Here is a 12,473-nt window from a genome sequence, read left to right as displayed (position 1 = left end):
GTAGTTGAGGTAGTACCTATTACCTGTTTGTTATCAAACCCTTGGGAGTTACTATTACGTTATGCTTATAGTGCCATGCTATGCTCGTAGACGTGGATTGGGTTTTGAGAGTATCCATGACCGATGTGAGATTGTTAATTAATGGTTTACTTAAGGTGGCAACTTAAACACACATCTGGGTGGATTGAGGTACCTTGTTATTCCAGGATTGCCTATCTAGGCACCTGGGTAGACCAGGATTGCCTGTTTTTTTATGGACCGCCACCCAGGCTCAAAGGGATCATGAGATTATTCATACTAAAAACTTCCGTGTGCAGCCACAAGCTATTATGGGCTCTAGCATAGTTGATTAAGTCGTGTGAACTCTTACAGTGGTAGACTAGCAGATGTAGGGGTTGTAGGTGGTACGGTCTACCCATCGTAAGGTGCAAACGCTTCTGAAAGACTATGTCTCGGTCATCCGTTTCTCAAATACCATGTAGTACGAGAAATCCAACGGAGGAGATCGAGTCTTGTGGGGAAAAGTGCGCAAACCTCTGCAGAGTGTATAAACTAATCATGATTAGCCGTGTCCCCGGTTATGGACGTTTTGAGTATCTAGTACTTGGATTATCATGTGAATCTCATCACGTTACTTTAAATTAAGTTTATTGGGTTTAATGATGTTATTTAATTGGGATTGAGAATGCTGTCAACCATTCTCAATGTTCAACAACCACCATGATAGTTAAATAAAATTTATTCCTTTGTAGTAGGGAAAAATTGGCTTTTCGCAAAAATTTATACCATAGAGCTTTTCCACCAGCCAAATATGCATGTAGTGATAGCCTTTATTCATCATTATCTATGGTGTGAATTTGCCAGTACATTCAATGTACTGACCCTTTGTGGCTGCAACGTCTCATGTTGCAGGATTTCTTACGACGAGTAAGTGATACGTTAGGGTTACGATTTCTACACTCAACTTTGCCGTTGGTGTTGATGGGAATCCACAACCTTGTTACTTCTGCTATTTTGGATTGAGGTAATAGTGTTTACGTTACTTATACATGTGATTTACCTCTGTTATAAATCCTCGAGTACTGTGTGTGTCAGCATACCGATCCAGGGATGACACTTCAGCACAGAGACTTGATCCATTCGGGTCGGGTCGCTACAATTTGGAACCATAAATTTCAAAAGAAAGCATTCGCAGGTGAATTGAAGAACACATAGTCCATTCATAATAGTTAACCATGGCTACAGAGGTCGATCATCGCTACATTTATACTACAATGCGATACCGCCTAGCCTAACTAGGATAAAACGGAGCTCACCCGACCACTCCCAGTGTAGCGGCGACCCTGTGGCGCCAACGCTCACTCGTCGTTGTCGGAGTCGAAGGAGACAAGCGCCATGCGGACTGCTTCTCATGGAACTCGCGGTCTGCGGCAAAATCCTGCTCGAAGAGGAGGTCCTTGAGCTCGTCGTCTCGCTGATAACGCGCGTCCTTGATACATCCATTTTGCATCATGATTTTATATCAATATTTATTGCATTATGGCTGTTGTTACACATTATATCACAATACTTATGCTTTTTCTCTCTTACTTTATAAGGTTTACATGAAGAGGGAGCATGCCGGCAGTTGGAATTCTGGACTAGAAAAGGAGCAAATATTAGAGACCTATTCTGCACAACTCGGAAAGTCCTGAAACTTCACGGAGAATATATTTGCAATATATAAAAAATATTGGGCAAAGAAAGCACCAGAGGGGGGCCACCTGCCAGCCACAAGGGTGGAGGGCGCGCCCCCGTCCTTGTGCCCCCCCTGGCAGGCCCCCGACGCCCATCTTCTGCTATATGGTGTGTTTTGACTTGGAAAAAATCGCAGGAAGCTTTCGGGATAAAGCACTGCCGTCTCGAGGCGAAACTTGGGCAAAACAAATCTAGGGCTTCGGTGGAGCTGTTCTGCCGGGAAACTTCCCTCCGGGAGTGGGAAATCGAAGACATCGTCATCACCAACGATCCTCTCATCGAGAGGGGGTCAATCTCCATCAACATCTTGACCAGCACCATCCACTCTCAAACCCTAGTTCATCTCTTGTATCCGATCTCTGTCTCAAAACCTCAGATTGGTACATGTCGGTTGCTAGTAGTGTTGATTACTCCTTGTAGTTGATGCTAGTTAGTTTATCCGGTGGAAGATTATATTTTCAGATCCTTAATGATAATTAATACTCCTCTTATTATGAACATGAATGTGCGTTGTGAGTAGTTACATTTGTTCCTACAGACATGGGAGAAGTCTTGTTATAAGTAATCATGTGAATTTGGTATTCGTTCGATATTTTGATGAGATGTATGTTGTCTTTCCTCTAGTGGTGTTATGTCAATGTCGACTACATGACACTTCACCATTGTTTGGGCCTAGGGGAAGGCATTGGGAATTAATAAGTAGATGATGGGTTGCTAGAGTGAGAGAAGCTTAAGCCCTAGTTTATGCGTTGCTTCGTAAGGGGCTGATTTGGATCCATATGTTTCATGCTATGGTTAGGTTTAACTTAATTCTTCTTTCGTAGTCCAGATGCTTGCGAGAGGGGTTAATCATAAATGGGAGGCTTGTCCTAGGAATGGCAGCACCCAAGCACCGGTCCACCCACATATCAAATTATCAAAGTAACGAACGTGAATCATACGAGCATGATAAAAACTAACTAGACAGTAATTCCCATGTGTCCTCGGGAGCGCTTTGCTTTATATAAGAGTTCTTCCAGGCTTGTCCTTTGCTACAAAAAGGATTGCGTCACCTTGCTGCACCTTATTTACTTTTGTTACTTGTTACCCGTTACGAATTATCTTATCACACAATTATCTGTTAGCAATAGTTTCAGTGCTTGGAGAAAATACCTTGCTGAAAACCGCTTGTCATTTCCTTCTGCTCCTCGTTGGGTTCGACACTCTTACTTATCGAAAGGAATATGATAGATACCCTATACTTGTGGGTCATCAAGACTCTTTTCTAGCACCATTTCCGGGGAGTGAAGTGCCTTTGGTAAGTGGAATTCGGTAGGGAAACATTTATATAGTGTGCTGAAATTTACTATCACTTGTTACTATGGAAAATAATCCTTTGAGGGGCTTGTTCGGGGTATCTTCACCTCGACCGAAAGAGAAAAGAGTTGCTCCTCAACCTACTGCACCTACTGAAAATATTTGTTATGAAATTCCTTTGGGTATGATATAGAAACTGCTAGCTAATCCTTATGCAGGAGATGGAACATTACATCCCGATATGCACCTAATCTATGTGGATGAAGTTTGTGGATTGTTTAAGCTTGCAGGTATGCCCAAGGATGTTGTCAAGAGGAAGGTCTTCCCTTTATCTTTGAATGGAAAGACATTGACATGGTATAGGCTATGTGATGATATTGGATCATGGAACTATAACCGATTGAAATTGGAATTTCATCAGAAGTTTTATCTTATGCATCCGGTTCATCGTGATCGGAATTACATATATATATATATAATTTTTGGCCTCGTAAAGGAGAAAGTATCGCTCAAACTTGGGGGAGGCTTAAATCAATGTTATATTTGTCGTGGTTCTAACTCTGACAGTGATGTAGGGGGGTGTGTATGGAGAGGCTAGATCTTAGCTATTGGGAAGTTGTAAACACACCAAGATGTACGAGTTCAGGCCCTTCGCGGAGGAAGTAACAGCCCTACGTCTCGGTGCCCGGAGGCGGTCGATTGGATTATAGGCGTGTGAATAACAGGGGTGCGAACCCCCCATACTGAGGAGGGGGGTGGCTTATATAGAGTTCGCCGGCCCTCTCCTGCCCTCAGTGATGCAGGGTTTAAGGTACATTTAAGGTTGGGCGTTACTGATAACGTCCCTAATAAAGTGCTATAATGACCATAGAGACTACTTAATAGCCGACTGTTTGCCTGCGGAGTGACTTTAGGTCTCCTGGCAGTCGAGTGGTTGGCTTCATGGTCGAGTGATAGCTTCTTGGTCGAGTGTCTTGAACTCGTCGAGTGGGATACCTTCAAGTCGATTGAAAGGTGACTTCTTCTAGGGATGTCCTTGGGTAGGGCTCCTTGGACAGGTCCGTGCCCCTACCCTAGGTACATAGCTTCATCATTAGCCCCCGAATGGATCGAGGTTTGAGTGGGGAAAGAGTTGGAGATCCTTCCGACTGGTTCTTTAGGCTACATGAGTGCCTCGTTTTTGGTCAATCGTCACGGATGACGTTATCAAACTCTTCCAGTCGCCTTGATCCATTCCAGGCCTTTCGTCGAGTGAATTTCTTTACTTGTGACATACCGAGTGTCGGCGCGAGTGGGGTCTTCTGTTTTGACAAGTTGTTTTGCAGCCCGCGGATGTCGTGGGATTCGGATTTCGGGAAGCGCGCGGGACGGGAGCGGCCGCAGTAATCGGGAGCGATAAAGCGGAAGCTCCTCGATTTCCGTGCCATCTTTTTCGCCACGTACTGCGCGCGCGTCCGCTGCGGGATTTGACTGGATTGCCTGGGCCTACCAGTCAGCCACTCGGGAGCGGCCTCTTATAAGTAGCCGGCTCGGGGTTTCCAAACAGTGTGCTCTCTTCTTCCTCTCTCCCTTCGCAAGCTCCTCCGCCACCTCCGCTCTCACCCTAGCACCGCAGACCCGTGCGAGATTTGCCAGCAACGATGGCGAAGGACAAGACATCCGCTCTGGAGCGTGCGAAGAAGGCGGCGGCGCAGGGGAAAGGGAAGAGATCTGCTTGGGGCGGATCTTCCTCAAGGTCTGCTCTGCCCCGCGGCTGGATCCAGGGCGACTGGATGCCGTCGGTGATCTGGCAAGAAGACCTCGACGACATGGTCGAGGGGGGAGTCATTCCCCACGAAGCTGCGCGTCTCCCGGGGAGAGAGATCGAACCTCAGCCTCGCGACGGTGAGTGTGTGCTCCTAGCCACCCATATCGACCGAGGGTTTTCTCTGCCACTCCATCCTTTTTTCCGGAGCTTTCTGAACTTCTTGGGAGCGCAGCTCCACCACTTCACTCCCAGCTCCATCGTATATCTCGCTGCTTTCATTTCCATGTGTGAGGGTTTCTTGGGTTGCCGCCCCCATTGGGGACTCTTCAAGCACATCTTTACCCGCCGTTCTCAATCGGTTAAGAAGGCCAAGTCGAGTGACGAAAGGATGCAGGTGATTCAGCTGTGCGGGGTCCTGGCGATCCAGACGAGGGGAAAGAGTTGTTTTCCATCTATCATTTTCCCGGAGTCGGTCCGCGGTTGGCAGGCGACCTGGTTTTACTGTCAAGACCAGGCGACCCCATGGCAGTCGACCGGACTTCCCCCTTCCTCACTGGACCGAGCTAAAAAACCTGCTTCTCTGAAAGTGACGCCGGAGGAAAAGGCCCAAGTCAAAGTACTGGCTGGTCGAGTGGTTGAGATTGTCCGTGAGGGCGTGACTGGTATGGACTTGCTGGAGGTCTTCCTCCGGAGGCGCATCCAACCACTCCAGGCTCGTGACCACCCGATGTGGCTGTACTCGGGTCTTGACGACACCACTCGGGTCCTCCCGGAGGAGGTTACTGACGAGATGCTGGAGGGGTGGCTGTCGAGCATCACGGGGAACAAAGACAACCCCCGAGGAGCCAGGAGGGTAATTCCACTCGACAACTCGTATGACGTGGACCAGGTATGTCTTTATGCTCCTGACTGAGATCTTGTTTTCTTCATTGGTCTTCTTTGAGTAGGTCGATTGACTTTCGTCTTGTCTGTTGTTTTCCAGGTGACTACCGAGATGTACTCGACGCCCAACGGGGCACAGGGGCCAACTGAGGAAGGGGAGGCGAGCGGAGGTGAGAGCGGAGACGATCAAGGCAAGTGGGAGTCTGACGGTGAAGGAGAGGGAGGCGACGACGTCGACTCCAGCGAAGAGGAGGAGGAGGAGGTTGAACCCCCTCGCCCGGAGGGGCGATCCAAGCTCACACACGACCCAGCGCGGGAGCGTGGTAGGGCGAATGCTCCTGTTGGGCAGTCGTCGAAACGCCCTCGGACCTCTTCTCCTACGCCGACTGGAAAGGCTCCCAAGCACCCAAGCGCAGCGCCGTCCAAGCCGCCCAAGGCTCTGCCCAAGATGAAGATGGCCGTCCCCACCATTTCTGGGTAATAATAAAACTTGTTTTCCTTTGTCGACCGTGGACAGATCCTTGGTCGATTCATTGAGCCAATTGACTGACTTTCGAGCCTTGCAGTGCTGCTACTTCTGAGATTTCCGCCAAGGACGACGACCAAGAGATGGAGGATGCTGTTACCCCCAACCCTGGTACGATCACTGACGTTCCGCTTTGAGTCGACTGAACATTTATTGCAACTCTGGTTGATTGAATGTTTCCCTTGTAGCCCCTCCTCATGTTATCGACCTCCCGGATGACGACGACAACGAACCGCTGCGAGTGAGGAGGAACAAGAGGGCGTCGGCTGATAAGACCCCCCCCAATCTGCTCCGGCGTCTGAGGCCGTAGCTCGGGATGGTGGTGACACCGCTTGGGCTTCCGTGACTTTCGCCATTCCTCTGACAAGTGTGCGGCCTTCGACGTCGACTGCGGACCCGTCTTCGCTTTTTGCCGCATACCCCGTCCCTGAGGACCAAGCGGCTGCTGCAAAAGAGGCTATACGCCAGGCGGGGATCATGATGGAGCAAGTGAAGGTGGCTCGGGAGGCCAGCCAAGCAGCTTATGATGCAAGCTCGGCTCTTCAGAGCAACGTCCAGGTCAGTCGACTCAACACTTGGTCTGTTATGATAAGCTGTTTGAAGAATCTCTTTTCTGAAGATCTTTGTATCTGTACACCCACTGGGTGTGTCTGCCAATTCTTGAACGAGTGGCGGCACGTTAAGTGCACCCACTGGGTGTAGTCCCCGAGACTACGGTGGACTGCTGGCAGTCGACTGTAGTCTTTATATTGTGTTGCTGTAGCTGTATTTCTTCACTCGGTCTGGTCAGGCCATGTCGAATGGGACTGTATCCGGTCGACTGCGGGCAGTCGACTTTTTTTTTACAGTGGGGGCATGCTGAGTGCACCCACTGGGTGTAGTCCCCGAGACTACTGTCGAATGTTCTTGATTCGGCTGTAGTCTTAGAAACGTCATCATTGTCTCTTAGTTACTCGGAAGCAACTTATTTTGGACGTCTGTCGACTGATTTTTCTTTTTACAGAAATCCTGTGAACTTGTAGCCTGCTATACTGAGTTGGAGAATCAGCAGATCTAGCTCAACCTTAACTTGAAGCTTGCTCAAGAGAATTTGAAGAAAGCGCAAGAAGAAGCAAAAGGTATGGCTGGCGAGGTTCTCCATTCTTGGCGAGTGGCTTTTCTTTCTTGTCCATTCTTGATGTTGATTTCACTCGACGTGCCGCAGATAAACTGGAGGAAGCTCTGAAGAAGAAGGATCAAGATCTTGCAGAGGCACAGAAGGAGGTCTTGGACAAAACGAGGCTTGCTGAAGAGAAAATGGCCTCGGTCGGAGCTCTTGAGCAGGAGAACTCCAGACTGAAAGCTGCTCTCGAGGTAGCCAATCAAGAGGTCAGCCGACTGAAGAACGACAACGTGGCTCTGCAGGACAAGGCAGGTGAGCTGGCGGGGAAGAGGAACGATCTGGAGGCTTATCTCGGTGGACTCGCCAAGAAGCTGTTCGTCGTGCTCGAAGGTAATTGCTCTGCTCCGACTGTCTTGCAGTTACCAAGTCTGTGTAGGGTCACTGTCTTATTCTTGAATCGTGTTTGCAGAATTCTATCAGAACTTTGAAGAGGAGACCAGTCGAGTGGAGCCAGGCTTGGACCCTGCTAACTCCCTTGTGAAGGACGAGGCTGCAATGAACGTGCTCCGTCTGGAGTCTCGTATTGCCAGCGTGGTTGACTATCTTGCTCGACTGAAGGTTGCGATGTCGCGGTTCGACACATCACTCTGGCTTGGGACGACGCTTCAGAACGACCTCGAGTCCCTGATGGCTCGACTTAATGAAGTCCCAGGTCGAGTGGAGGAATGGAAGAAATCTTCTGCTAGATGTGGTGCTGATGTCGCTCTGTCTCTGGTCCGCGTCCATTGCAAGGAAGCGCGAGAAGAAAAGTTGGCTGCCATCCAAGTTGCCAATACCAGGAAGCACAACTTTCAAGACTTCATGGAGACTTTCATTGCTGCCACCACTCGTATTGCAGACGGGATCGACTTGGACGAGTTCGTCGCCCCTTCCAGTCCTCCTCCTGAGGAATGAAAAACTTTTATGCTTCACTTTAAATTTGCCTCGGAATGCCGAGTGGATTTGTAACCGTTAAACTCCGCCGAGCCGAGGGCTCGAGTACTTTGATCTGAGGTCTGGGACCTTTTAGGCTTTATCTGAACTTGATTTCTCTTTGAATATCTTCATGGTTTGATCCATCGAGTGGAATTCGATCTTCACTCGGAATAACCTTGTATTTGCGGCGCAACTCCAAAGGAGAAGGTAGCAGTCGACTTGCGCCTCGTCGTCCTTGCGGATTGGGTTGTGTCCTGTACTTAGGCGAGCACTGGGCCGCAGCTAAGTCCCCGAGTGGGAGGTTTGCTCTCACTCGATAGGGTTTTTAAACACTTAGGCGAGCGCTGGGCTGCAGCTAAGCCCCCGAGTGGGAGGTTTGCTCCCACTCGGTAGGATTTTTAAACACTTAGGCGAGCGCTGGGCTGCAGCTAAGCCTCCGAGTGGGAGGTTTGCTCTCACTCGGTAGGATTTCTAAACACTTAGGCGAGCGCGGGGCTGCAGCTAAGCCCCCGAGTGGGAGGTTTGCTCTCACTCGGTAGGATTTTTTCAAACTTAGGCGAGTGCCTGACTGCAGCTAAGTCTCTAGGTGGGAGAACTTAGGCGAGTACTGGACTGCAGCTAAGCCCCCGAGTGGGAGGATTGCTCTCCACTCGGTAGGATTTTTTCAAACTTAGGCGAGTGCCTGACTGCAGCTAAGTCTCTAGGTGGGAGAACTTAGGCGAGTACTGGACTGCAGCTAAGCCCCCGAGTGGGAGGATTGCTCTCCACTCGGTAGGATTTTTTCAAACTTAGGCGAGTGCCTGACTGCAGCTAAGTCTCTAGGTGGGAGAACTTAGGCGAGTACTGGACTGCAGCTAAGCCCCCGAGTGGGAGGATTGCTCTCCACTCGGTAGGATTTTTTCAAACTTAGGCGAGTGCCTGACTGCAGCTAAGTCTCTAGGTGGGAGAACTTAGGCGAGTACTGGACTGCAGCTAAGCCCTGAGTGGGAGGATTGCTCTCCACTCGGTAGGATTTTTTTCAAACTTAGGCGAGTGCCTGACTGCAGCTAAGTCTCTAGGTGGGAGAACTTAGGCGAGTACTGGACTGCAACTAAGCCCCCGAGTGGGAGGATTGCTCTCCACTCGGTAGGATTTTTAAACACTTAGGCGAGCACTGGGCTGCAGCTAAGCCCCCGAGTGGGAGGATTGCTCTCCACTCAGTAGGATTTTCAAACTTAGGCGAAACGGATTCGCAGCTAAGTCACCCACTGGGGGATTTCGTGTGCAAACAAAAGTGACAGCAGTTATTGGAACACTCTTGTCTTTGATAAAAATGTACTGCAGGAAATTTTTCCTTATTACATCTCGTCCGAGTGAGAATTCAAGCGTAAAATGGGCGGAGTAGTTCCGCATTCCAAGCTCGTGGCTCGTCGATCCGGCGACCAACGTTGTAGAGATGATATGCTCCATTGTGGAGGACTCTGGTGATGATGAAGGGGCCTTCCCAAGTAGGAGCAAGTTTGTGTGGTTTCTGCTGATCCACTCGGAGGACCAAATCTCCTTCTTGGAAGGTTTGGCTCTTCATATTTCTGGCATGGAATCGATGCAAGTCTTGCTGATAGATGGTCGATCTGATCATAGCCATTTCCCTCTCCTCCTCTAGGAGGTCGACTGCGTCTTGCCGGGCTTGCTCTGCTTCGTCTTCGTTGTAAAGCTCGACTCTAGGGGCGTTGTGAAGTAGATCACTTGGCAGGACGGCTTCGGCTCCGTAAACCAGAAAGAATGGCGTTCTTCCAGTCGACCGGTTTGGGGTGGTCCTCAGTCCCCACAAAACTGACGGAAGCTCGTCGACCCAAGCGCCTGCCGCGTGCTTGAGATCACGCATCAGTCGAGGCTTCAGTCTTTTGAGAATTAGACCATTTGCTCTTTCAGCTTGTCCATTCGACTGGGGATGTGCGACCGACGCGTAGTCGACTCGTGTGCCTTGAGAGGCGCAAAAAGCTCTGAACTTGTCTGAATCGAAGTTTGACCCATTGTCACTGATGATGCTATGCGGGACCCCATATCTGAATATCAACTCTCTAACGAAACTGATAGCAGTGCTAGCATCAAGATTTTTGATAGGCTTGGCTTCAATCCATTTGGTAAACTTGTCGACTGCCACAAGCACATGTGTGAATCCGCTCCTGCCTGTTCTCAGTGGACCAACCATGTCCAGTCCCCAAACAGCGAAGGGCCAGATGAGCGGAATGGTCTTCAAAGCTGATGCTGGCTTGTGCGACATGTTGGAGTAGAACTGGCAGCCTTCACACTTGTCGACTATCACTTTCGCCATTTCGTTTGCCCTGGGCCAGTAAAAACCCGCTCGGTATGCTTTGGCCACAATGGTCCGAGAGGACGCATGGTGACCACAGGTCCCCGAGTGGATATCATCAAGGATTATCTGACCTTCTTCTGGCGTTATGCACTTCTGACCGATTCCAGTCGCGCTTTCTCTATACAACTGTCCTTTTATGACTGTGAAAGCTTTAGATCGACGGACGATCTGTCGAGCCTCTTCTTCGTCCTCTGGAAGTTCTTTCCTCAAGATATACGCGATGTATGGTATCGTCTAGTCGGGAGTGATAGCCAAGACCTCCATGACTAGGTCGACCACAGCAGGAATTTCGACTTCAGTCGGATCTGTGGCACTTTTCAGTTGCGGGGCTTCTTCTGTAAAAGGATCCTCCTGGACTGACGGCGAGCGGATGTGCTCCAAAAACACATTGCTAGGAATGGCTTCTCTCTTGGAGCCTATCTTTGCCAGATCATCAGCTGCTTGATTTTTCAGTCGGGGGATGTGATGAAGCTCTAACCCCTCGAATTTCTTTTCCAACTTTCTTACTGCGTTGCAGTAGCCAGTCATAGCTGGGCTTCTGACGTCCCACTCCTTCATCACCTGATTGACCACCAAATCTGAGTCGCCATAGACCATGAGGCGCCGGACGCTGAGTGAAATGGCCATGCGCAACCCATACAAGAGTGCTTCATATTCTGCTTCATTGTTGGAGGAATCGAAGTGAATCTGGAGAACGTATCTGAGCTTATCTCCTCGGGGGGAGACCAATACTACCCCAGCATCGGAACCATTCAGCATCTTAGATCCATCGAAGAACATGGTCCAATGCTCCGAGTGAACTTGAGTCGGAAGTTGCTGTTCGATCCACTCGGCGATGAAATCTGCAATTGCTTGGGACTTGATAGCCTTCTTTGCTTCAAACTTGATATCTAGGGGAAGGAGTTCAATCGCCCACTTCGCCACTCGACCAGTTGCATCTCTGTTGTGCAGAATCTCTGACAGTGGAGCGTCACTGACGACTGTAATGGAATGGTCAGAGAAGTAGTGTGCAACCTTCTTCGTGGTCATGTAAATCCCATATACAAGCTTCTGGTAATGGGGATATCTTTGCTTCGAAGGAGTCAAAACTTCAGACACATAATATACTGGGCGCTGAACTCTGAAGGCCTTTCCTTCTTCTTCCCGCTCGACCGTAAGTACTATACTGACAACTTGTCCCGTGGCCGCAATGTAAAGCAGCAGAGGCTCTTTACTGATTGGGGCAGCAAGCACCGGCTGGGTGGAGAGTAGAGCTTTGAGCTCTGCAAACGCTGCATCAGCTTCTGGAGTCCACTCGAACTTGTCAGACTTCTTCATCAGTCGGTAAAGGGGAAACGCCTTTTCACCGAGACGAGAAATGAATCGACTTAGAGCGGCCAGGCAACCTGTAAGCTTCTGGACGTCGTGTACACGCACAGGGCGCTTCATCCGGAGTATGGTGCCAACTTTCTCGGGATTGTCGTCGATTCCTCATTCGGAAACGAGAAAACCGAGTAACTTTCCACTTGGAACTCCGAATGTGCACTTTGATGGATTGAGCTTGATATCATATCTCCTGAGGTTAGCAAAGGTTTCGGCAAGGTCAGTCAGTAGGTCGGAACCTTTCCGTGACTTAACCACAATATCATCCATGTATGCCTCCACGTTCCGACTGATCTGAGTGAGCAAACACTTCTGAATCATCCTCATGAACGTGGCTCCAGCATTCTTGAGGCCGAAGGGCATGGTGACATAACAGAAGCATCCGAATGGGGTGATGAAAGCCATTTTGATCTCGTCGGGTCCATACAGACGGATCTGATGGTACCCTGAATAAGCATCTAGAAAAGACAAATGCTCACACCCCGCGGTC

Source organism: Triticum urartu, chromosome 4A (assembly GCF_056163025.1).
Source record: "Triticum urartu cultivar PI428250 chromosome 4A, HENAU_Tu73, whole genome shotgun sequence".
NCBI classification, from domain to species: domain Eukaryota; kingdom Viridiplantae; phylum Streptophyta; class Magnoliopsida; order Poales; family Poaceae; genus Triticum; species Triticum urartu.
The sequence above is the reverse complement of the archived record's forward strand: the minus strand, read 5'-3'. Positions refer to the sequence as shown.